At 44.6% G+C, this 27,409-nt stretch overlaps 1 protein-coding gene and 1 long non-coding RNA gene across 4 annotated transcripts in view; both read right to left on the bottom strand.

The window, feature by feature from the left end:
- The window catches only part of LRCH1 (leucine rich repeats and calponin homology domain containing 1), a 169,822-nt gene that overhangs the window by 141,753 nt on the left and 660 nt on the right, over window positions 1–27,409 (bottom strand). Inside the window, exon 1 of one of the 3 annotated variants that reach the window (XM_032496142.1) lies at window positions 26,522–26,761. The exons of the other annotated variants lie outside the window; for them this stretch is intronic. The gene's annotated coding sequence lies outside the window, so the exon portion shown is untranslated. Of the gene's footprint in view, window positions 1–26,521; window positions 26,762–27,409 lie in introns of those variants that run through there. 3 annotated transcript variants of the gene reach the window in all.
- On the bottom strand, window positions 585–27,409 carry LOC116668528. The gene is made up of 3 exons (XR_004325641.1): window positions 27,397–27,409; window positions 12,920–12,923; window positions 585–3,949 (listed from the first exon to the last, which is right to left on the bottom strand). It is a non-coding gene; the product is annotated as an uncharacterized LOC116668528 (long non-coding RNA).

The following is a 27,409-nucleotide window of genomic DNA, read 5'->3' as shown; positions in this document are numbered from 1 at the left end:
CTCTAGGCTGAACATCTGGTTTCTTCAACCCTTCTTTGGATAATAAGGTTCCCATTTATTTCACTACGTTAGTTGCTCTCTATTCAGAAAGTCATTGTATTGGTCTACATGTGTCACTCTCCTGTTTACTATTAAAAAGCTATAAAATATCATGAATAGAAACATGTTAGTTCCCATGTATTGAATGCTGCCTGATTGTCAGGCACAGTTGGGTGGCTCATCTCACTGAACTCTCCCAGCATCCCTTTGTCATCCTTATTTTGCGGAACAGGAAAATAGGGCCCAGAGAGATTAAGGAACTTGCCGAAGGCCACACAGCTTGCAAACAGCCAGACCAGCATCTGTATAAAGCAAGCAAGCTTCAGAGCTCATGTCCTTAACCACTACCCACATCATCTCTAAAAAATACCTAAAAAACAGTCTTCCCTATGAAGGGAAAACATATGTGAAAAATGAGTTTCTTAACTTCATGGAGTTTAAAATCCAGGTGGCTAAAAAAAAAATTAAAATTAAAACAAAACAAAAAAAAACCTTTGTTGAAACGCTAACAAAAACACAAATCAATAATTAAGGTCAAAAGTTTGTAGTAATCTGGTCAAATCAAATCACATCACTAACATATATTCTATTAAATAGAAATGAAACGTAGGGGATATGGTTCTTTTCAACTGCCTAGAAACCTAAAAGCGATATATCCTGCCCAGAGTGAATACTGATATTCACAAATATGGTCAGGAATCTGAAGACATCTTTTTGAGCCAAAAGTTCATGGTGTGGCTTCTGAGTTCAAGAGCAGAAGACTAGAAGGAGGACAAAACTACACCACCCTACTCCCAACCAAGACCTCCCGGGCATGACTGAGGCCACGGACTTCATGTGGCAAAGAAAATGTCTTGTGGCAAAGAACCTCAGTCTTCCTAATTTGGCCAGATTTTCACCAGCTATATTTCTACAGCACCCAGAAAATAACAGAATATTCGTGCTTTCAACATGGTTGACTGAAGACTGGGCATGAGATTATAGCAAAGTTCACAGAAACCTTTAAAAAAAAAGGGGGAAGCTCGAATTGATTTGTCTCTGTAGCTGTCAAATTAAACATTTAACATGAGAACTGATAAAGCTTTAAAAGATAAAATGATTAAGATCAGTCCCTGGAGAATCTGTGGCAGAACAGTCCTTGAGATTGCAGTGTACAGACACTGGACGGTCTCTGGCTTGGGAATACATTTTTGAGAAATGTGTTATGGTCCCACCCTTGGCTGAATGGAACTGCCATTTGTTTTCTTTCTGAGAGAGCGAGTCTTCGTGGTGCAAGGTATTGTAAGAGTTGGGGTAAGAGTCTTTACTCTGGAGTGCTTGGCAGTGCCTGGGGTTTAATGCCATCAACCAGCAACAGGCTCATCCCATTAAAACATCCAAAGGAACTCAAAGCAACCACAGAGAGTCTCTTACTGGTCTCAGCCTTTGGAAGGACAAGACAGCAAAAAAATATGGGAGCAACAGCTGTTTTCCCATTGGTGGAAAAATCTGATAATAAGGGAATTTTGTCTCTTAAAATGCACTCTGGTTTTTAAAACTGCCAGCTTCCCATGGGATGAGCAGCTTTTAGCTATGCCTTTCATTGTCTTCACACGATTTTTAAATTTCTTTTCAATTATATAAAGGGAGGGCAATCCGTTATGGAAAGGACTGGAAAACAGAACTGGAGTACGTGGCCTTGAAAAGATGGAATACTAATGCAGGGGTGGGGCTGGGGTAGGTGGAATAATCTGAAGGTCCCATCCTTCATTCAGTCCAGTTTAACAGTTAAGGCATAAACCAGAGTCAAAGTGCTGAAGTTTAATCCCTGAAAGGGCTACTTCACAACTGAAAAAATGACTTCCTTTTGTGCTTCAGAGTCTTCATACCTTATATGAGGATGGTAATGACAGCCTTTTACGAGTCTCGTGAGTCCGAGATGAAATAGCACACCTCCGGTGCCTGGAACTTCACCTGGCACGTGGTACATGTTCAGTGCATGCTGGGGAGTCTTACTGTCCTGGCTCTCAATTCCCATCCCCAAATCCTTTGTGCCCGTTTCCTTTGCTCCAGCTCCTCACTCCCGTGTGCTGTGTTGTTACTGGTGTTTTGCCTTCATTTCTGTCCCTGGCCTTCCCACCCTGCCTCACGTGAAGCCTCTTCCTCAGAGGCTTCAGACACAGTCAACACTATATTCCACTGAGCCCACAGAGGTTGGGCGCCTGGGATGAGAGACAGGAGGCCAAAGCTCTCCAGCTGCCGTGAGGTTCCCGGAGGCAATGAAAGAATAAGGACACACAGAACCCCACCTGCAAGGTCCCAAATGTCGGGAGGGAGAGGACACATGAACCCACTTTTTGGTACCACAGGGCCACAGGGGCTGTGTTTTCCTTTGTTTCGTTAAGCAGAGGCCATGCTAGACCTACTGGTGAAGTGGTGTAGACGCTTATGAGTGATGCACCCATAACACAAGGAGGAGCTCCAGCTACACTACGATATCCCAGGTGCCATGAAAACCCTGCTGCTGCTACTATTCATGATAATAAAAATAGAGGCCTAGAGGCAGCCCTTGTGTATACTTTCCCTTTCCGAGAGCTTCATCAGAACCAACCAGCACCGAAAACTATAGAATGTTTACCAGTCCCGCTTGTGCTCTGCTCCTCTTGGGTAAAAAGAACTTGGTCCCAGGACGTCCATCTTTTGTGATATCACTGCAACAGACTGAGGCTTTTCCATCTTGGTCCACTGCATATCAGAAAGGCCAGACAGGTGGCAGTAGGCTTTGTCAGCACTAATTAACCACAGCGTAGGATCAATCATAGCAAAAACAGAAGGGACTTTCCTTCTGGTCTCACAAACTAGTTCATCTAACAAGCCCTGCTTTAAAGTGTGAATTAATAGGTACTTTACCAACCTTACAGATTCGTCCCAGATCAAAAAGCCCTCAGTTCCAATGTCAGTGCCCCCGGAAGAGGAAGCAGTGTGCACCCACCCCGAACACTGGCATTACAAGGAGACACGGGTTCCTTTTTTCTTAGCAGTTTTGCTATTGTTGTTTCAACTGTTGTGTAGGATGCAAATTGCAAATCACACTTTGAATAATTTCATATCCTCATTCTAAAAAACACATGATTCTCGTAAGGAGGTGAGAAGAGAAGGGCCCTATAAGAAAGAGTAAAGTAACTGAAGCTCTTTTTACTAGTTTAGAACTTTAGATGCAGCCTATAGTCAGCTTATAATTTGATGACAAGTGATAGAATTAGTTTTAAAACTCCTTCTTGATTGAAAATAGTTCTATGTAGCTTCTCCAGAGCCAGCTCACAATCAAATAAGAATATCTGATTACGTGGGACTGAAGTTTTTAAAAATTGGAGGCAGTTGGGGGGGGGTGCGTTGGAAGACGAGCAAATGCTATAAAAAGGCCTTGAGCCCGAAACTCAAAACAAATGTTCATGCCAAAATGCTCCGGGAGCTTCCCCAGCCCATCCCGCTTGTCTGAGAGGTTTCACTCCTTCATGAAGCCACTTTCTGGACCTGCCTTGCGAGGTACAGGCTGCAAGTATTCTCAAATTACTCTGAAACCCCACAAGCTTAACAATGTTACAACACCAAGCGTCTCGAGATCAAGCCCCTCATTGCTTCCTCATTTTAAGCTGCCAGATGATGAACAATTGGACAGATGCTTCTGAAACCAGATTTTTTTTAACTGACAATTATCTCAGTGTTCACATTGCTTAGGTACAAAGCAGGCTGCTGCCTTCCGATGAGTCTACAGAAAAATTAACTCTGAAACATACGAAGGTGGTGAAAAGGTAATTTAGGGAAGAAAAGATCATTAGCTTCATTGTGATTATGGAGCTGTTCTTCCCTCTTTATTGTTCACATTATTAGATCAATAGTGATAAACCCCCGACAAGGAGCCGACCACACCCTCTATTCAACTCGAAAAAGGGATTCATACCAGGAAAAACATACCAGGAAAAACAATCTCCTTTCCCAGCAGCTAAAAGTGGGCATATATGGAAAAACTGTTACAAAGAAAAAAATAATCATCGGCAAAAAGACACAGGGGTGTATCAATTCACCTGAGACTGACATCTCCTTCCGTGGAGTTCTAAGAAGCCACGTGGACAGTCAGTCCACTTTCCATGGTGATGTGATTACTATTTCTCTGATGAGTGAAAGTGATGATGGCTGAGAGTCAGAGCCAGAGTCAGGCTGTGCTTTGCAGGTTCACAGAGGTGGTGACCCAGGCTGCAAACCTGCCCATGCTTAGACGCTGCTGGAGAGCACATGATGCCACTCCCGCATCGGCTGAGTCAACCAGACCTGGGTTCCCAAGGAACAGGCGTCTGGCAAATCTGGTCTTTATTCCAAGATCTATATACAAATTCTTGAAAATGCAGTCCTTTCCCCGCACCTGGCAAGTGCCCCACCTTCATCCCACTGGGGAAAACGTCTCAACATCCCTCGTGAAAGAGGGAGCCTTTATCAGCATTAGTGGTTTTTCCCCTGCGGAGCTGGGAGGCTGCAGTGTGGCTCCATCTGTTAAAATCATTAATAAGAGTAAGAGAATGCCACCAACTCCACCCCAGGGAGCTCCCCCAGAGTGTGCTTCCCTGTCATTTCCGGACGTCAGCTTCTGACTGCGTAATTCAGATGTTCCCAAATCCAACCAAGTGACCGCCGATTCTGTACCAGCTAGCAGGGACTAGCCACCGAGCTACTTCACTTCCCAAGGGAGTCCAAAGGTCTGGAGGATTAATTTTGGAGGAAAAAAAGAAAACTGAAAAACAGGAATAAGCTATGGTAAAGAAGAATAACTTCTACTTCCGGCTGAAATGCTGGTTTTTACCAGGAAGAAAAGCACTCAGAATGCATCCGATTGTTCATCAGAGAAGACAAAGACTCTCACTGTTTATACATTACCAGGCTCCAGTCTTCATATTTTCCTCCGGATTTTAATGAGATCCTCCAGCTGCTATTAATGTGTTTTAGCTTTAGCTTCTGCAACACACTGAAAGCAGCATGTTTACACAAGGTGGCACCCATGCCTGGGAACTGTCAGGGAAGCAGGGCCATTGTCTGCACGGGAAGCTTCTAAGGCTGGGCTGAGTGGTATTATGTCATGGAGACTTTTATGCTGTGTGGGCACCACAGAGCACACATCCTCTCCGCTCTTCCAAATTAAACACAGACGGCCACAGCTCAGTTTGATTTTTTATAGCCAACCGCAGCCAGAAGGTTGGAAATGAAGGCTTCCATTCCACACCTAATGCATCTCACTGCCGCAGGATGCCAAGGGGGTACCGCATGTGCATGTGGTTTTGAGGGATCAGAGAAAGGCACACGAGGTTTTAATTTCAGCCAAAGGCAGAGGCTGGATCTCTGGAAACTAAAAGCAAAATTGAAGGGGGGGTCCCTTTACTGGGGGCCCCCGTCCCTCTGCATCCACAGTGGCTATGCCCAGGAGCACAAGTGAGCAGAGACACAGCTCTTGGTCTCTGACCAACGGTCAATGTCAGCAGCCGGGAAGGTGGGTGGAACTCCTAGAATCGCCACCTGAAATCAGCCCAAAACATGATTTCCTTCTTCTTCTCCTTTTCCTTCCTTTCTTGCTGTTTCTTCTCTTCTACTTATGCCTTTCTAGTTCCAGGAAACAGCTCACACTAGTGATAAACTGCTTTGCAACTGCATTTTGCAATAGGGAAGGCAGTACCCTATTGCTCATCTGACGAGAAGCTGCTTGCTGTGGTGCCACCTATTAGCGTTCATTCATTTCATTCATTTATTCTTTCAACATTACTGACCATCCTGGTAGGTAGAACTTTAAGATGGTCCCCAGACATCTGCCCCCATAGGATCTGTACCCTGTATAAGCCTCTCCCCTTGAATGTGGGGGGACCCATGAATATGATGGATAGCACTCCCAGGATTATGTTACCTGTTAGAGCAAAGGGATTCTGCCAGAGTAATTAAGGTCCCCATAAGCTCTGAGTTCATCAACTGGGAGATGATCCCAAGTGGGCCTGACCTAATCAGGTAATGCCTTTTAAAAAGAGACCTGGACCCTCTTTGAAAGAAAGAAGAAAGAAAAGAAAGAAAAGAAAGGAAAGAAAGGAAAGGAAAGAAAGGAAAGAAAGGAAGAAAGGAAGAAAGGAAGAAAGGAAGAAAGGAAGAAAGGAAGAAAGGAAGAAAGGAAGAAAGAAAGAAAGAAAGAAAGAAAGAAAGAAAGAAAGAAAGAAAGAAAGAAAGAGAAGGAAAGAAAAAAGCCATCATGAGTTCTATGACTCCTGCCAATAACCTCATGAACCTGGAAGAAGATCCCAGCCCTCAGATGAGAGTAGCCAACACCCTGATTACACTCTTGAGGAGAGGACCCAGCAAAGCATGCCTTTACCCCTGACCCAGGAAAACCAGCAGGTAATAAACATATATTGTTTTCAGCTACTAGGTTTTTTCTTGTGGCAATTTTTTATGAAGCAATAGAAAATTAACACAAATGCCAACATGGGCCTAGCACTGTGCTGGGATGCTGGCAGCAAGAAACAGAGAAGGGGTACACAGGAAAGTAGATGATAAAGGGGAAACACAGAATTCAGTGGGACCAGAGAGAGAGCTTCTAATTCTGGCCGGGCAAGTTGAGAACATCTAAAGAGAAGCAAACAGCCTGCTCCCCAACTTCTCGAAGGTGGACAGCATTTAAAACTCAGAGCCTTACGACCATGTTGTGAGGGCCCTTCTGGGACTCAAAATATACACAGAGAATCAGGACAAAGAATGCAGTTATTTCTGTTGAGTTGGGCACCAACAGATAACTTCAGGTTATCAGAAGGGCATTTAAATCGTTTCACTAGGGAATTCTAACAAGTCTTACACTGACAACCTGAATCCTACAGGAAAAAAAAAGAAAAAGATGTTCTCATTTCGGGCCTGCATAAAGGAAGTACTATTATTAAAACATGCTGCCCTGCATGAGAACATCACTCAAAGTGCCTGGCAGTTTCTTGTTTCTCTGGCTCAGGGAGAAGTTACAGGAACATGGGGTCTATGGCAAATGTCTAATCCAGATGGCTTTCCCCTGGTCGCCAGCATGCCTGAGGGCTGCCACTTTCTTTGGTGGTAATCAGTGTGTGCTTCGGGAAGGCCGACTAATTCCAGCGTCAGTCCAGGCAGAATATGGGAGGTAAATCCACTGCCAAAAATAAAAATGCATCCCCAAGTCAAATATTCATTACTTTTGGATGAGGTACTGTTTTGTAGCTTCCCTGCCAGGGCTTTCCTCCTTCAACTTCTGCGAATCATGTCCACCCCCTCTGAACTCCCCAACCAACCAGCGTCATGAGCTCAAGGGGTCAGTAGCCGGCTTCACTCTCTCATTTCAGCCAAAAATAAGTTTCCTGCAGACATTTCAGGAAAAAACTCAAGTAGAAAGAAAGGAAGAATGAAAGAAAGAATGATGTACCTAAATATAATTTGGGCAATGGGTTCTGTATCTTTCAATTCCATTTAAAGGGATCCCTGAGCACACATTGATCTCCAACTGTTTTCAAGGCCCTGGGCAGGGTTGAAGAAACTTCTCTAATATTTAGTCAACACAAGAAGCTGGAAAACACCAGCCCTGTGCAAGGCTCTGAAAGTCCCTGCCTGGTCATTTTCACAAATAGGCGTGAGATCACTCCGGACCCTTTTCCCAAACAGATACATGCGATTTTCAGTTTTGCAATCTGTGCTACAGAGCAACGTCTCCTTCACCTTGGAGAGAGAACCCTCTGCGTGCACAGCAGATAAATGAAAAGCCCTTCCCAGCACCATTCTTTATTTAGATAACTGCACCCTCCTCTCCATATGAACGGACTGTGTGAAACCAAGCCGTACAGTAGGCAATCGTCATCAAAGTTTGGGGTACAGAGCTGAGCCTAAACTCCACACAATAAAATTACTGATCTGTGGCAGGGAAAATAATCCCTCATGCTGGTGATGATGGGGAAGCAGCAGCCCCCAGGCAGCCCTTCTCGCAGTTCTCTGCCACCCACGGTCGCAGTCATTCCCAATGGACAGGAAACGAAGGAGTCGTCCACCCTCATGAGGACTTCTGCCTAATGAAAGGTGGTTCTTGTCCATCAGGTTTGGTTTTGATTTTTTTTTTAATAATCTCACTATCCATTGGCCATAAGAACCTATTCTTACATTCAAGAATATATTTGTAAAGTGGTAGAGTGCGTGCGTGCCTAGCGTGCACAAGCGTTCAAACCGCAGCACCTCCATTAAAAATAAATAAGTAAAAAAAAAAAAAACTGCCCCCCAAAAAACTTTAAAAAAAAATAAAGTTTTTAAAAAAGACTGTACTTGTAAATATTTAATGTAAACCTTATCCGAAGATTGACTAAGCAGGATCTATTATTGCATTCAAAAAGAATTTTGATGGCTGAATTTATCCAAACAGACAAGGGAAAGATGAAGAGACACCAATAAACATCCCATGTACCAAAATAGAAAAAAAAAAACCCTAATTCCAAGCAACCAAAAGTAAACGAGTGTTTCATAACCAGCTTCAAGTTACATGGGTTGACACTGTAAAAATCTTTTAAATCATTAAAGTTTTTTTGTGTTCCTTTTAAGAACTTTAGAACACGCACATAATAGTTTACATGTCTGAAGAAAAGGAATAATCGAGATGGAAATGCTCTAAAAAGCAGAAGGAGGAACCCACAAATAATTATTTTAAGTCTTCAAGTGGACTAAGGGGAAAAGATGTCCTGTTTATCAGTCAACCATGCAACGTGGTCTGAAAATGCCACTTCCCCTCTGACCATGTGATCCAAAATAGCCCCACCTGGTTCTCAGCCAGCATGTCCCCTGTCCCCATCTGTCATTCTACATCTCTAGTTTCCCCTCCACTAGGCTAACTGGCAGGTCCGAGAAGCGAGGCACCACGTTTGGTTCACCAGCGTAAATGAGGCAGCCAGCCCGGAGCCTGGTGTTCATTCATTCATCCATTCACTTATTGATTTCTTCAGCTCAAGTATTTACTAAGCTCCTACCATGAGCAAGACTAAGGATCCTGGAAACTAGGGATACAAGTTCCAAGAGAAAAAGGAAAACAAGGTCTCTCTCAGCATTTGATGATGGAGGGAGACAATGACAAGAAAGAAGCAAACAAGTAAATAAGAAACAAACAATAATAGCTAACAATGACAGTTTCTCACATGCCGGACACTGCTCTAGACGCCTTACATATCCTACGCCCTCTGAAATAGGTACTATTATCATTTCCATTGGTAAGGAAACTGGAGCACAGAGGGGTTATGTAACTTGCCCGAGGTCACCAGTCCGGGAGGTGAAGGAGCAGGAACCCCGACCTTGGCAGTGAGGTTCGAGCCACTGTGTGCATCGCTGTCTCTCTCACATACGGAGAAGAGTAGAGGGAAGGGACCGGCTCATCCGCAGTCCACACATCCTGGATAATTAATATTTGTTGGATGGATGAATGAAAGAAATAACACAGCACTTTACTTTATAAAGTGTGAGGTGTGAATGCAGAACTTAAAAAGCCTTCTAAAGTCCTTGTGAGGTTTCACGACCTCAGTTCACCCATGTCCCGTACACTGCCTTCTGACTCTGTCTCCTGCATTGCCCCCCAAGTGGGGACGATTTTATTGAGCATTTTTTCCTTAGTCAATGTAATGAAAATAAAGGTTATAAATATTTTTCCAAACTATATCCCTGTCTGTTAAGAATCATCACCCTAAGGTATTCATATGGCTGAGCAGAACTGGCCTTTGCATCACCCTGCTCTCCAGCATCATCGATTTCTCTCTCTCCCTCTCTCCCCTTCATTCTCTCTCTTTCTCTTTCCTTCCCATTTTATCTTTACCAAGAGGCCACATCATATGCTAGGTCCCAAATTAAAGTGACAGAGCTTAAAGAAGTGTTGCATTGAGTCCCCAGACGGCTCAAAAAAGATGGTAAACGTTATGGTCAGGAGACCACAGCCTCAGAGGGGCTGCAGCTGACCAGACAGCCAGGGGCAGAGAGTCCAAGTCCTCCTCTCAGCGAGCAGCAAGCTCCAGGCTGGGTGGGTGCCACTGACACCCTGTGTAGAGCAGGGAGTCCCCAGGCACTGCCTGGGATAGGGGGGTGGGGTCCAAAGAGGACGAGGGGGCTGGCAGAAGGGAACAGGGAGACAGTTTTATCAGCCAAGGGCTATGTTCCCAGACTACTGACAGAGACAGATGCAAGGCCCCAGCTCGGATGGGGATTGGAAGCAGAGAGCAGATCACTCCTGTCTAAAAATAGTTCCCTCTCTGGGGCAAGCACAGTTCAAAAAACAGCTACAACCAACGTCTCATTCTCTCTCTCTCTCTCTCTCTCTCTCTCTCTCTCTCTCTCTCTCTCTCTCTCTCTCTCTCACACACACACACACACACACACATGCCATGTACTTACAATTTGTTATTTTAATCATCACAGCAACCCCAGGAGATAAGTTTTATTACTTTCACTTTACAGATGAAAAATCAGCACTCAGAAAAATGCATGAATTGCTCCAAGTCACCCAATTAGTAACTGATGGAGCAGGAATTTGACCTTGATCTGCTGGACTCCAAGTCCACTGCCTAAACAGCTATGACTGTTTTCAACCTCACGGGTGCTAACAGCAAGCAAGAGATGGAAGCCTGTGACAGAGACATGGTGATGTGAGCACCGTGGTACTTCATTCTGGGAGAGCTCGCCCAGCATGTACATTTCTAAGATGCTGCACAGCCGGCGCTGGGGGATGGCTCACTTTGAGAAAACCCAGTACACACAACTAGCAAGTCTCCAGTTACAGAGAGCACAAAGGGCTATGTGTGGAAGCAGAGCTGGTGCCCGTCACTCAAGACTCCACACTCTTCTGGCCCTCATGCCAGTACACTTTTCTACAAATACCACCAACAACTGTTCCCTTGGCACACAACACACTCAGCAGAAACACTCCACTGATAAAAACAAAGGTGGAGGACATATTCCAGGACATGGGAACGACATCTGATGCAGACCTGACCTCTCTTCACGCTGGGTTACTTGTGCTAAAAACTACAAGATGTAAAAGATGTACTTGGTAGTCCGAGTATGGGTGCTTTGGGATGGGGGTGGAAGGGGAGAGAGAGGTGGAGGTTGTGGTTGGGGATGAGGTGAAGGGGGAGGGAGAAGTGGGGGTTGGGGATGGGGTAAAGGGATAAGGGAAGGTGGGGGTTGGGGGCACCACACAGAGGCAGGTGTTGAGACTGGAATAACTGACAGGGACTGGAGCTCTGGAGTTTTATTTTTTGATTGTTTTGTTTTTTGTTTTGATTGCTTTATTCTGTTTGGCAAATGCAGAGACGAAAGGGAAGGCATGATCAAAGGCAAAGTAGAGGCACTTAACCTGGAACATATGGGGACTAAAGACAAAGGCAGCTGGAGCCAGGCAGGCGTGTGAGGAGGGTGAGGTGGGTGAGCAGGGTGATGCCAGGTCCCAGATCAGGCAGCAAGTGGCAGAGGAGGTGGGCAGGGGGGTGTCAGGTCAGGGCTGGAACACAGGAAGTTTGCAGGTGATGCACCACATAGTACCAGGCCCCAGGGGACAACCAGGGACCTAACCCAAAGGCTCCGCTCTCCCCAGTAAAAGGCAGTTCTTTCTAATGACAGAGTGCTGGGTGGGAAAGGCAAATGCTTTATAGAGTCCAGCAGCTGGGGTCCAAACCCTGGCTCCTCCACTCTCCACGGGGGCATTCTGGGCAAGCTGCTTAACACCCATGAGCCTCCGCGTGGCTTGACAAAATTTAAGGTAAATGACTCCTCTCATAGAGGCCGAGGGGAAGGATGAGATCATGTCTGCGAAGCATCCAGCACCCAGGAGGTCGCACAGCAAACGCTCTGAGGCCTGGGACTTCAACAGCTAACATCATCTCAGTGATGCTAGGAAACTTGGCTCAGCCTCAGTTTTTTCTATCAATAGACTAAAATGCTCCTCATAAAGAGAATTAGAATGTTTTATGAATGACTCTGTAGATAGACAGTTAACAAGCTGTTTCAAAATAAAGAAAACAAAGATCAACGAATCTGTCCACTAAGACAGAAATACCAGTCTTCTAACACTAGGCACGAATTCAGCCATAAAGCCCCAATCATTCTGTGTTTTAAAACGGCTTGTTAATCTGGGATAACGCAGCATGCAGAGAGCTAAAAAGGTATCAGCAACGTTCTACTTTTGAAGTTGAATAGTGGGTACACAGGGGCATTTTTAGTCTACTTTATTAAGGTACAACTTATACACAACAAAATGCACCCGTTTTAAGCATGGAGTTGGATGAGTTAGGACAAATGCATGTTTACCTGTGGATTCACCATCACATCAAGACACAGGCCGTTCCCAACATCCTGGACAATCGCCTCCCGACCCTGCCCCGGCTTCCTGTCTGCTCTCTGTCCCTATGACTGTTTTACTACCATCATTTAAACCATGCTTACATTTGGTATAGACTCCTTTCTATAGATGCCATATTTCATAATTTTTAAATGAGTGCTGTATTTTGCCCACTAAAATTAACAACAAATGCCAAAGACCTTCCTGTGAGGGCTTCTTGCTGTGAAAGTTGAGAAGAGAAACCAGCCACGCCCTGTCATTCCTTTAAAGGACAGAAGACTGGGCAGTGACAGAGATGAGCAGGATAAACTGCTGGGATCCTAGACCCAATCTGACGCCAAGTGGCCGGGGGGCCAAGGCTAGTCATTTCACTCCTCTCCATTTCAGTTTATTCTTAAAACATAGTGTCTGTGGTCCCAGGAGTAGAGGGACCATATAACTTACCACCCAAATCAGGATGTGTTCAATGCAGGTACTATTATTCATCAGACCAGGGCAAGAGGTATAAACCAGACTGTCCCCAGCAAACCTGGACTTAGGTTGACACTACTTAGGAGCATCTTAGAAGAGCACCTCTTGTGATGGCCAATGTGACCTAATGTGCTTGTGAAAAATGAAAGACTGAGGAATAGAATTACACAAAGTGGTATATTTGAAAGATGAAGTCTTTCACCCACAGACGATGGGGCTCCCAATGTTCATAGCAGCACTATTTGCAATAACCCGAGACATGGAAGCAGCCTGAGATGACTGGATAAAGAAGATGTGGTATATAAATATATAATGGAATACTACTCAGCCATAAAAAAGATGGAAATCTTGCCATAAGCACCAGCATGGATGGACTTGGAGGGCATTATGCTAAGTGAAATAAGTCATACAGAGAAAGACAAATAAATACTATATGATATCACTTATATGTAGAATCTACCAAATACAACAAACAAGTGAATAAAACAAAAAAGAAGCAGATTCACAGATATAAAGAATAAAATAGTGCTTGCCAGTGGGGAGACAAAAGGCCCATACAGGGGTGGGGCAAAAAAGGATTATTATGGAATTATATGAAATTCTGTGTGTGTGAAACTTTTGAAAATTGTAAAGCACTACAGAATTTAAAGAATCTTTCATTCAATTAAAAAAAGACATTGATGGAGCTCATCCAACCCAATCTACCACATAGTATGAAGAGATTACAAACAAGGCTGCCTGGCTGACAGCTGAGAGGAGGGTTCCGAGACACTGAGACACAGAGAGCGCACACACTGACACCATGGAGGGACTTCAGAAAGACTCAGGCTGATTGTGAGCGCACTTAGCTGGGCTTCCTGTCTTTGTCACTCACTCCCTAAGAGGCATATATTAACGGCTCTGTCAGGGCACATTACCTCGGGACTCCCACTGTGCAAATTTCATATGGAGATACCAAGTCTTCATTAACACACAGATTCCAAGGGCTTTGGGGGTAGGGGGAGGGGAGCAATAGCAAGTCTTCACAGCTGCTAACTGAATTTCATAAAACAGATCAGACTTTGGCACATCAACACTCATAAAGTTATGGTATGACACCCTTTAAGGTACTGCATAGAAACAAGAAAGCATTAATTGCAAATATTCGAACAAACCACAGCTAAGAGTTTATTACAAGACTATAGCCACTGGAAAGACTGGTACAAGTAAAATTACCTCTGATTTATCCAGGTTTTCTAAAGACCAGGAGAAAACACATAATTGCCTTAAATTGCACGCAGAGACTATCATCCTCACCTCCAAGGGAACTGCACAAAGACAGATCTATTTGCCTTCAATTGCACAGATTCCTTTGAATTAGATCAATTTGCATAAACACAAAAAATTTTGGCCATTTCACCATAAACCATGCTGCCATTTTAGCCAAAAGGGGCTGCCGTGCTATTTCATTTATAAGATTGTAAAAGCAACTAATTAATCTATTGCAGGATCTTCATTACAAAATAAAACGCATTTTGAGACATCAACTCAATGATTATTACTTAATAAAACAACCCTGAGAATCCAGGCATGTGTATTACACACAGAATGTTCTAGAAAGTAAATTACTTGGTCACTCACCCAATGGCTATTCATTCATCTCTCAATGGAGGGGATAAAAATCAAGTAAAATTTTAAATAGGCAGTTCAATTAAGTTACATGTTATAAAAGCTAAAAAAATTTTATACCAAAACTAAAAACCTGAATGTGCATTTGAATTTTTAAATAATAGACATCTTGGAGAATTTTTTAAACTAATAATTGTTGATTGCTGGAAAGCACAGTTCTTAGAAATGAAGCTGGTACCTGGCCACAAGAAACAGGTGAGGATTAGGACTAGGACACCCCAGGCATCATCTGGACCCCTGTAATCCACTCTCAACTAATGGGAGAAATTACTTTAGTATGAAATCCAGTTCCTCAGTCTTTGAGTCACCCCAAGGACTGCCTGTCAAAATGCTCTGGGCTTGATTCTTGTTGCAAAATCTCCTCTGGTCCATCCCTCCAGCTCTACATAAGCGGTAAGGCTACAATGGAGCCCAGTGTCGGGGAAGAAAACTTAATTCCCTTTTCCTTTTTAGGTTCTTTGGCTGGCCTAATAATTAAATGGATGTGAGATGATTAACAGAAGAAAAAGTCTAATTTCCTACATACAAGAGCTCATAAATATATGATACTGAAAGAAGTGACCAAAGCAGACAGATTTCACATCTTTTAGACAAAGAAACAATGAATTTGTGAAGAACTGACGAGACAAAGGGGTTTGGGCTTGGGGTAGTAAAAGAGTTAAGGATTAAAGTTTGTTCATACAGCCTTCTCCGCCCTGAATTCCCTATCTCTGGTGATAAGGATGCCTTCTCCCCCTCAGGTAGAAGAGTACCTTTCACCTGGGAGATTTATTTCCTGCTTCCTGGGAGACAAAGGAGGGTCAGAGTGTCCTTGGACTGGCTGTTTCTTAAGTAACTTTAATTCAAAATAATCAATATGCCAAAGTGGCGTATTCTGCTCTGCTTCAATGGCAAGACACTTAAGCACTTCTTCAACCCTGAGCTCTGATTCCAATGTTAGCTCTGGCTTTACTGGCTCTAAAACATACTTGGATTGCTTAACAATGTTTTCTCCTCAGCTCAGAGGATGCTATCTACCTTGCAAGGTGGTGGTGAGGACTGAACGAGGAAACACCCTGCAGGACCCTGGACCCAGAACCTATCCCCCTTTCCGTTCCCTTATCAGTAACATCAGGGTGATACTGAACCTACCATCAGGCTTTCGATGAAAGAACTTCTGACCAAAGTTCAAAACAAATGCTGGATGCCAGGAAAACAGCGACAAAAGAAGAGAGACGCTTACATCTACATATTTATCCTTTAGCCTCTGCCTCCTCGTAGACATGTTCTAGCTTCTTAGAGAGGAAGTATCTGCTATACATCTGCAGAGCAGCTGACAAGAAGATAAAAAGATTTCACAAATTGTTTTTTGCCAAGAGCATCCAAAGGTGATCAATTTATTTATTTTCATCTGGACAAGCTTTTAAAATCCACAGCAGGACTCTTGCAGAGGAGAGATTGCTCCAAGCCGTCCTCTGAGGCCCCACCCTTGTTCCTAACCCCTCCATCCCAATGCCAGAAACAAGCCTTGGTCCCAGCACCCTTTGCCCCAGAATTCACTCCCTATTCTCCACTGGGAGAAGCCTGAATTCGCTCTTCCCCAACAGCCTTGTCCCCTCATGATTTCTTGGTCCTGGTAAAGTCAAATTAAACCTCAGAACACTACTACACTGATGAATGAATGGAAATTACAGAAAAACTCAGAAGATACAGTCCTGGCTCAACCACTTACCACCCTGTAATGCAGGAAAAACCATTTCACCATCTAGTCTGGGTTTCCTCACATGTAATTTAGCTCTGAGTATCTACAGCCAGAAAACTGAATACCACCTACTCTACCACCGTCCAAAGACTGTCAGAATATAAATAATGCTCACCCACACCAAAAGCATGTATACTGGCACTTTCTAGGTATCAAGGTCATTTTATGAATGTCACAATATTTCTAGGAATTAAGTCTTTTTCTGCCTTATAAGACTGACTCTCTTTTCTAAAGATAACTGCCTATAATAATAATAATGGCAAATAACAACGCCGGGCACTGACTTCAGTACTTTACACAAATATTCATTCATTTCCTCCTCACGAGAATTCTATGATTATCACCCCTCATTTCATGATGAGGACGGGGAGGCGCAGGGAGGTTAAGTACCAGCCATGTCCTGGTGAAATCAGGACTGAGACCCAGCCCCGTGTGCTCCCACCCACCACACCGATAATAAGCTGACACATTCTCATTACTTATTTCACCGAGGAAAACTATGAGCCCGACACCATGAGAATCTAGGAAGGCGAGGGACATTTATGGGTCACCCACCCGGTGCCGCCCCGAACTCTGCTCTGGGCACTGTCTCTCACCTCATCACCCAACCTCGAGGGGGAAAGAGCATTTTTACTATTAAATTACGAACGTGAAGTTCAGAGTTCAGAAAGACTCAGCAATTTGCTTCAAACAACTAGGTAGAGAGGTGTATCAGTCCCCGCCAGTCTCCCTCAGGCGGCATCTCCTGAGCCAGCTCCTCCCCGGGTCCCAGAGCCGACTCCCCGACTTCAGCCAACCCTTGGTCCCCACACCACAGTGTGCTGGACCCACCGATCAAGAGGCCTGGAAGGGAGGGGCACTTTCTGACTTTAGGGCGGAAAGGCTGAAGGGGAGAGAGTTATCCCCAACAGGCAGGAGCTTCGCAGCCTGATGCCACGACCCCCAGATTCAGAATCCCATGTCAGAACGGAGGCTGCGTTCCCCCAAACACACACCCTTAACACGAAGGCCCACCTCTGCTTGCAGGAGAACCAGACCACCACGTACTGCTTTATTTCCACAGGAACACATAGTCCAAGTTCTGAGACAGGTGGCTGTCTGTGAGTCTGGGTGGGGCCGCCCAACAAGCCTTATAGTATTTGAGACCCAGTTTTCATGGAGCCCACACATGTCCTCCAAACCACACACAGTAAAATACTGAGCTGACACATTTAATCTGTAACCACTCTTAGTTTTCTTTCTTATTCTCCCCAGCTTTGGACCACATGCTATTAAAGGTTTCCCAGTACTTTTTCATTTAGGGAACTTTCTCATGGCTGGTCTGGGTGGGGCTGACCTGAGAACTCTCTGGCGGGAGGGAGGCCTTCCATTCATCCAAGGTGGCCTCCTGGCTCCAGGGAAACAGCCCTCCGCTGGGAGGAGACCACCCTCCTCTGTGTGACCTTGGTCAAATGGCTTAAGCTCTCTGAGCCTCAGTGTCCTCAGCTATTAAATGAGGGAGAGATGTGAATGGGTGGTTTCCAGAGATCTCAAATCCCTCTTCAGGCTACAATGGTCACGAAAGGCATTTCAGAGGCAGATGAATTTCAACCAGATACAGGAGGTTGGGTGGTACCTAGACAACAGCTGAAGGAGTTACGAGTTATGAGCTTCTGCTACAGATAGAACAGAACACTTAGCAAGAATTAAATGAAGTCATGCATATGTGACATACACTTAATACATATATTTACATATAAAGCACTTGGAGCAGTGCCTGGCTCAGAGAAAGCACTTGCTAACGTTATCTATTGTTGTTATAATCATTGTCCTCACCACTCTACTAAGTACGCATTGTTCCCATTTTACAGGTGGCATCAGTTTACAGGAACTGATAGTCAGGGTTTTAAGTGATTTGGTCAGAGTGACAAAGTTTATAATGACAAAGCCAAGATTTGGACCCAGGTCTTTGGGGCTCAAGAGAGCTGATTTTTAACCTCTAAGCTACACAAGAGGGAAGAAAGTCCCTCTGGCTAAGGGCTGGAAGGCTTTAGCTGGAAATGACACTAGTTGATGAGAATACTATTCATGGATAGTACTTAAAAATATGTTATTTCTTTAATCCTTACGCAATTCTGCAAAGTACGTAGGTGGGACTGTATCTCTATTTTTTTTAATCATCCACAGCTCCTACACATGATAGGTTCTCAAAAACTTTACTTTTACTTTACTTGTCAATTTCAAGCAATATTTAACATCATAAAACCCCCACCCATCCCCTTCAGAAGTCATGACAACTCACTTGACCTTCGGCTGCAACTCGGCTTATCAAACACTTGCAAATGTTGAAGAAAGCAACATTATCTTTTACTACTGTTGAGAAAGAATAACTCTAGGAACCCACCAACCACCAGAAAGAAAATTCTAAATTTGGGAGAGAGGGTGGGCTGGAGGGGGGTCCACACAAGCCAGAGTCACCCACTCTTTAAGCGTGAATGGGCCCCTTCCCCTTTGCACAGCACACTCCTGTGCTCGTAGCATTTATTGAAGGTCTGCCTCAGGCCCAGGCAGATCCATGTGGCTTTGTGCTGGACCTTGGGGATGGGCTGGTGAACAAGAAAGGCTTGGTCCGGGCCTCGTGGAAGGGCAGCCTTGCAGAGGCACAAAGTCACTTTACCCAGGCTGAGGGAAGGGCTGTAGTCAGCTACCAGCCACACCAGGGGTGAGTGCGTGCTGGGCTGAATTACATCCCCCTATATTCAGGCAGTAAAGCCCTAGCCCCCAGCCCCTCAGAATGTGATTTATTTGGAGACGGGGCCTTTAAAAGTGCTAAATGAGCTCTTATCGATGGACCCTAATTCAATGAGACTGGTATCTTTACAAAAAAAGGAAATCTGCTCCCGCAAAGAGACCCCAAGGATGTTGGCACACAGAGGAAAGGCCATATGAACACACTGGGAAAAGGCGGCCGTCTACAAAAGCCAAGGAGAGATGCTTCGGGAGAAACCAGCCTTGCTGACACCTTGACTCTGCACTCTCAGCCTCCAGAACTGCGAGAACATAGTTTTCTGTTGTTTAAGGCCCCGAGTCTGTGGCATTTTGTTACGGCAACCTGAGCCAACTAATACAGTGGGCGATACTGAGAAGCAAAAAGATGCCGTGTGGGTAAAAAATAAGGTCAGCACCAAAAACAATGGCAGCAGATCGGCAGACCATGCACAAGTAGGGGACAGCACCACCACAGATCCGAGATGATGGATTCAAAGTGTAGGGACTAAGAGAGGGCAGTGAGACTATTTACCATAGCCAAGATGTGGAAGCAACCTAAATGTCCAGATGACTGGATAAAGAAGTTGTGTGTGGTAAGTTTGTACAATGGAATATTACTCAGCCATGAACAAGAATAAAATAATGGCATCTGCAGAAACATGGATGGACCTGGAAATTGCCATACTAAGTGAAGTCAGTCAGACAGAGAAAGGAAAATACCATATGATATCACTTACATGTGAAATCTAAAAAAAAGACACAAATGAATTGATTTACAAAACAGACTCACAGACGTGGACAACAAATTTATGGTTACCAGGGGGAAGTGGGGGTGAAGGGATAAATTGGGAGTTTGGGATTTGCAGATACTACTATATATAAAATAGATAAACAACAAAGTCCTACTGTATAGCACAGGGAACTATATTCAATACCTTGTAATAGCCTATAATGAAAAAGAATATGAAAAGGAATATAATATCCATAACTGAATCACTATGCTATACACCAGAAATTAACACAACATTGTAAACCGACTATACTTCAATTTAAAAAAGAGAGAGAAGACTGTGAGTAGCAAACAGGAGACGGAACGGTGCACTGATGTTAGTCTAGCACTTTCTGTGACAGGCATGGAGGGTATGGATGAAAATAAGGAAAAACCCTGCCTAGCCAGACCTCACAGGCCAGCAGAGGAAAAGCTTACACACGGGGAAAGTACCAAAGAGGAAGGCAATAATTAACAAAAAATGCCATAAGGAAATAAGGCTCAAGTACCTCAAGGCTATGCCTGCTTCGATGCTCAGATCTACAAGGAAGGGCAGGCGGGGAGGCTGTGTGTCTTGAGCAGGCCTGGGACTGGGTGCAATGCGAATGGGGTTAAATACACTCTTCCAGGGCAGGGAGGAGGGCGAAGGGAGGGAAATGACCTGGAAAAGCAAAATGAAGGCAATCTAAAGGAAGGCCAGGACAGGCAGTCTGCGGGTGATGCTATCTTTGAACTTGTCACTGTCGCCTGCAGAGAAAAAGTGCGTCAAATCAGAGCGAAGCTGACGGAACCAGGTCAGATGTATTGAGGCGACTCGTAACACTGTACGTCTCAGCATCAAACAACAGGAAAGAACATCAGAGGAACACACTGGGAAGCAAAACTCCGCAGCCTGCACAGCAGGGGTCAGCTGTCAAAAGCTGAGGCCACAGGAGAAGCCAGAGGATTAAGAAAATTAAGATGAAGCCTCTCTCTGCCCATCTGGGGAGAATACAGAAGGGGAAATTCAAGGCTCACTGAGCCACTGGAGGACTCCAGGCTCTGTTTCGAGTCACGTGGTCTTAGGGCCCCCTCCAGCAAAGAGACTCAGGAAACACAGCAGAAGGAAGAAAGCAGCGAGTACCAAGGAAGATTCCAAAATTGTACAGCTTGACCCCGGTGACTTCAAACATCCCGGAAGAGTCTCAGGTACCATGAGTTAAGTCAGCTCTTTATCAACCTCCTATTAACACAGAAGCAATCATTTTTCACCAAGCAAGAAAAAACTGTTATGCAGATCAAACACTGTTCCCCTCTGTTTTTCCCCCCACCCAATGTTCGTCCTTGTACGGCCAGTAAAGGAGGATATAAATGGGGAAAAGTCTGAACATACACAGAAACCCAACGATAAAGGCATTCCCTTCCACCTCATTGCTGCAGTGAGCGAGAGAAGCCAAATTCTCACAGTTCCTCAACTTTCTGTTCATGTAAACAATCTCGCTTGATTTTTTGAATTACTCTGTGGGAACAGATGGTGTCCAAATGTATGACTTCTTACTACAGAATATGGAAGCAATACTACTGAATTCTTAAATTAAGATGAAGAAAACACAGACGTGCTTCAAGCTTGCGTCTGTATTGGCAGAACTCGCTTTCCTGAACTAAGGCTTACATGGAATCCTGCCTTTTTTCTTTTCTTTCTCACTTCTTTCTTTCTTTCTTTCCTTCCTTCTTTTTTTTTCCTCCTCTTTCTTTCCTCTTCCTTTTCAGTTAAACAATTCACATCCCCCACACAAAAATTTATCTGAAATAGCATAACAACTGAAAATTCTGGGGCAAAAAACTTTCATGCCACCAAAAAAAAAAAAATAGTAGCAATAACAGAAGCCTCTAGATTTCCTCTAAGTTATACGAAAAAGGGGAAAAATAGAAAAGTACACAGAAAAGAAGGAAACAACTTATGTTTAAATAAGTAATGATGAAGTTGAGTAACAGGATAGAAAAAGCCTTTGGTCACACCAGCAGGACAGCACGAGCAAAAGGAAATTGACCTCTGCACTGATCAACACCGACATGGATTTCAAGACCTTTTAAATGCTTCCACCAAACACATGGATCAATGGACCCAGAGATTATCACATTAAGTGAAGTAATCAGACAAAGACATGGGAGAGGGGTGAGAAGGGACAGAATGGGAGTTTGAAATTTGTAGATACTGACAGGTATATATAGAATAGATAAACAGGTTTGTACTGTATAGCACAGGGAAATATATACAAGATCTTGTGGTAGCTCACAGTGAGATAGAATGTGAGAATGAAAATATGGGTATTTGTGTATGACTGAAAAATTGTGCTCTACACTGGAAATTGACAAAGCATTGTAAACTGACTATAACTCAGTAAAAAAAAAGAAAAAGATAAAAAAATTTTTTTTAAAAAATGCTTCCACCAAACAATTGCTAAACCACAGCATGAAACATTCAAGTTTGCCACAAAACACCTCCCAAAAAATTCTTAGTCAATAATTTTATATAAAAAATTTAAAACAGTGGGGTGTGCCCAACTTTTACCTAATAACATACACTCACCAAAAATCAGGTAAGATGTCGCAAGGACTGACAGACTATCCAGCGGAATCCTTTCCATGATGCAGGTCAAACCTCGGGCTGACCTTTATAAACTGGCACAGATCAAAAATTCCCAGAGGCTTTGTGGCCTATGGTTATCTGCTATTATTCTGGAAACATAAATAACGTGTTCCTGTCTTTATAATAAAGAGCATCCTATAATGCAAGCAATGAGAATAGAAGTATGTTCTGTGGAGATCATTTCTGTCACACACAGAAACGTGGAAGAGCACATCTGGACATGGTTCAGAGCCACCATATATACAGAGTCTTAGCAGTTCTAACATCTTTTACTATAAGTCCTCGACACCTTAACAAGGAAGAAATTGGTCAACAAGAAAAAATAATAATAGGAAGGAAAAGGGTATGACTCATTGTTTATGAACAGAGAAGTAGTTAGAATACATGTAATGAATAGACATTTAAATGGCAGTGACTATCACAATAAACGATCATTACAACAATCACTAATAAATTTAATTCAACGGCAGCAACATAATTTGAAACTAGACAGAACTATAAAAGAACATATGTTCTAAGAAAGCACATGTGATTTCAAGTCTCATTATATTTGCAAAGAAAAGTCTTTAGAACCGAAATTACGGAATTGTCTTGGAGAATAAATAGATTTCGTCAAGTCCTATGCACATCCCAATGCCTAAAGAGTGCTAATATCCCAAGCACTCGGCTGATAGAGGATTAGGATGGTGTTGGGACGCGGGAAGTCAGGCTTCAGCAGATAAGCCTACCTGCAAATCTCAGAGAAGACTCTTTGCATCTGTGCACATTTGAGAGAGGTATCTCAGACCGACTAGGGCATTAGTCCCACAGGCGTATCGCAAACCTCAACCATCCCCAGTATTCTCAAAGAGCCCTGAGAGTCCTATACTCTGTTACCCCATCACATGGCAACAGCGGGGTGGGAGGATATGACCAGGGCACAGGCTCAAATGGCCTCTCTTCCTGTTTTATTCACAGCAGATCTTAGGCTGTCAGGCTCCCACTCCACACATTCAAGCCATCTTTCCAACCACAGAATGTTCATGGGCATTCCCATCCAAAACCTTAGCCACCCTACAAAACCTGACCCAAATTCCACCTCTGCTATAAAAGTCTTTCCTAATCACTTCAACTGAAATGGACTTTTCCTCTGAATTTTGCAGACAATATCTATCTATGCTATTGGCATCTCACCTTGACCTGCCTTGAGGCTCCCGTGTCTTCCTGGACCTGTCACTTCGTGTCTCACGCACGCCTGTCCTGGCTTACATTTTGCATTTCCTACAGCAGCCCGCATTGGCACATATAGGACCGCAATGAGTATTTTTCCTGCTGCATTTCTATATTCCTGCCTGGGCAAGCCCTTTACTTCCCATATAACCTTTCCTGCTTCCAGCCACCTTGAAAAGATACTGGCAATGACACACTCCGCCCTCTCCTTAATGAGACCTACTTTCAACACTGTTCCGCATACCAAATCCAAGGGCTTTCTTTTTATATTCTAGGACCTCCTGCAAATAGTCTGAGACAGATTCTTTCTTCTTCTTACTCCTCTTTTCAATCTGCTTTGTTTCAGTCATACAAACACCCTTTTGAACTTCTTTATCCCCAAATGACGGTACTTTATAAATCAGCACAAGAGGGGAAAAAAAAAAAGACTGCTTTCCTGATGCACATATTTGTGTTCATCTTTTTATCCGGCCCAATTTTACACCTCAGTTACTATTTATTACTAGTCATCGTTTGCACTGTTGTTGCTACAAACCACCTCAAGGCAGCATGGGTATGTCTCAACAAAGATAGTGCAACGAGACTATAACTCTTCCTACTCATCCTGCAAAATCTACTTCTTCATTTATCTGCCTACTCCACTCCCCCGAAAGAAAATGAAAACTCCATTAAGAAGGGGTACAGGGATTCTCTGCTGGTCACAGCTGTACCCTCAGTGCCAAGAACAGTGCCTGGCACTTGGCAGTGCTTGGCAGGTACCTGCGGAATGAATGTTGGCTGAATGAATCTCCAGACAGCCTCCTCTTCCCTGTTTAACAGGAATATGGGCAAAAACATACACGCTCTAGTGAAACCATCAGGGTCCAGGCCCTGGTTCACCCTCTAGGTAGGGAGATGATCTTGAGCATCTATTACTTGACTCTTCCCGACCGTCTACGAGGATATGAAGAGGCCTCAGCGAGGACTGGGAGGGAAAACGCAGATAAAGTACTCGGAACCCAGCGAGGAGCACACACCGAGCGCGAATCGTGGCTCTTTCCTCTCGGCTTCTCCCACTCAGCCCGTGTCACTGTGCCAGCACACCTGCGTGGAGCAGCCTTTCTTTCCCCTTCTCCCCTGCAAAAAGACTAGACCCTGACACCAAACTATTTTGACTCAAATACGAGTAAACCAGTAGGCTCAAAGTGAGGGGGAGGGCCTGAAAGGTTATTTTTCCCTATGAAAAATGTGTATGCACTAGATTGACAGAGCTTAGACACCTACTGAGTGGCCCAGGGCCTCTATATTTCTGTATTTACATCTTGGTTTTCAGCTCAGTTCAGATAAGCTACGCTGCCCAAGAGCGCACTTCTGCTTTAGGCGGCAGCCATAAGAGTTATTTTTACAAGACCTAAACCAAATGGCCTGTGTTATACAACTACACAGTGAGAAGAAGCTTTCTGTGTCACTCCCTGTCTTACAATTTATGAAAAAGTCCACTTTACATCTTAGGTCTTTAAGGATCTCCAGTGCCCTTCTGATTTGAAGAGATGTTCTGTAAACTAATATTAACCCAGGAGAAACGACCATCTTTATTGTATATGTTATTACTCATACTCTCTGCTCTACTAGAACTCTTTATACGCAGGAAATGTCAACACTGTGCAAACTGGACATAATTTTAACTCTTGCTTTATATTGAGTTTTGCTCTTCCAAATAAGGAACTGTGCTCAATAAATATTTCTTTAGAACAGAGGGCAGAATGCATTTGGTTTACACTCAGCTTTGACCTGAGGCAAAGATGTTTTACAAAAGCAATTCTTTAACATATTTGCATACTGAAACTTCATTCAGGAAAAATAACTCTATACTGAATACTCTTTATCAGTGTTGCCCTAACTTTCTACAAACTTTCATGCCATTCCCCCTCCCATAATTAATATTGCCTTTTTGACAGGTAAACCTTAAGTCTACAAGTTTTCACCAGTTAGAATTTTCTGAGCATCAGACATATGCAAGTGAGGTTCGTAATTACAAACTTGCAGAATTCACAACCAAAGCTCGCCATAAACAAGCAAGACAGGAGAACAGGAATCTTTTTAAAGCATTGCCACACATGCCCCACATGGTAAGGTCTTAACTGAAAGAGGTGGTCTCTGCTTTTCAAAGCACCTGTCTTCTCAAAGAAATGCCAGCAGAGCAGACACATCAAGTTCACTCATCTTTGGAAATAAACGTCAGCATAACTGAAGCAGAGGGAAAAAAAAAATAACGGAAGCAGAGGAACAACTGTGAACGCACACCCCAGCCAATGTACAAACACATACTACTATTGGTCATGCCAGCTCCATTTTTGCAGTCATGTCCAACCCTCCCATAGCTCATGGCTCTATGGCAAAAGGGAAGAACTTAACAATGGAATTTTTTTTAAGTTAATGATTCAAGCCATTCTTGGAATAACTTTAGTTGAGAAAATGCAACTAAGAGGTCCTATCAAGAGACTCCCCAGCTGTTGACAGCTCAGCTCTGGAAATTCCCTCCTTTTTGCCCATTCCTGACTACCCCTGAATCCAAATTACAAAGTTTAATGACCCTGAAGAGCCCTTTTTGCCTCCGGTGAACTCAGAGCTCTGTCAAAATGTTCATTAGGACTCTTAATAAATGAGTATTCAATTAAGGGGGAGGAGCACAGGAAACCTAGCTCCAAAAGCAACCGTTTGCTCCCTCCCCCACCCCTCTTCCCGCAGGAGATCTGGAGCTGACAGTCAAGCCATCCAGGATCCAAGGGGTCTGACACTCGGCTGGTAATGTGATGACAGCCTGGAGGTCTTGGCGGTGGTTCCAAAATGGGGCGCCCATTGCTCTGGGAAATGCAGGGCGCTTGCCAAGATACAAACCTTCCCCCAAGGAGCTGAAACCGGACGGTCGGGAACCGAGTCAGTTCCGTAGGGATCCCAAGGCCCGAATCGCGTTCCACCACCCTCCTTCCTGTTTATAGATCCCGCTCCAGTAACTCCAGCTACCAAAGTGAAAGCAGACGTCTCAGAAATATGTCAACACATGACATAACTTGAAAACGCTGTATGCTCTTTGGCGCGAGTTACAACTTGTCGGGCTCACAGAGGAAAACCGGCTCACTTTAATTACTCTTCAAAAAAATATGCCATGCCGTCCCTTCCAGGGCCCCCGCAAAGATCGGGTTACTGAGAACTAGGTGGCCTCGATGGTTGGAACCAAACGGCGTGGGCGGTTGGCTAGAGGCTAGGAACCAGGGAGACCGCCTTGCGAAGCGGCTGCGATTCGGATTCGCGACCATCAGAACGGCTCCTTCCTCGCACAGGCGCAGGAAGAGAAAACCTCGGCACCTCCTCGCAGTCGGCACCAAGTTGTCGGATCGGTCGGCGATGTCGCCGAGGGGGCCTCGCGGCACCGCGCCGATGCCCACGGGTCGGCGGAGGGCGCGCCACCTTTGTCTGGGTTTACCCAGCAGGGCCTCGACGCAAAGAGGGCTTGCCCGGGCCGGAGGCGCAGACGCGGCGCCCGGGTCCCCAGCCCCCGCGCGGGGCCCAGGAAGCGGCCGTGGCCGCCTGAAACCTCCCGCTTCCACTGCGCGAACGCGGCGCGCCCGCAAGCTCCAGCCCCGCGGTCACTTCCCCGGCGCGGCAGCCGCGGGGTAGGGAGCCGGAGACACGCGCACTCGCGGGCGCAGCGGCCCGGCACACCCCAGCTCTCCAGGCGCCGCAAGGCCGGACCGCCCACGCGGGTCCCTAACTCGGGAGAGCACA

Source organism: Camelus ferus, chromosome 14 (genome assembly GCF_009834535.1).
Source record: "Camelus ferus isolate YT-003-E chromosome 14, BCGSAC_Cfer_1.0, whole genome shotgun sequence".
In the NCBI taxonomy this organism is placed as follows: Eukaryota; Metazoa; Chordata; class Mammalia; order Artiodactyla; family Camelidae; genus Camelus; species Camelus ferus.
Note: the sequence above shows the minus strand (reverse complement) of the source record. Positions and strands in the feature narration are given on the sequence as shown.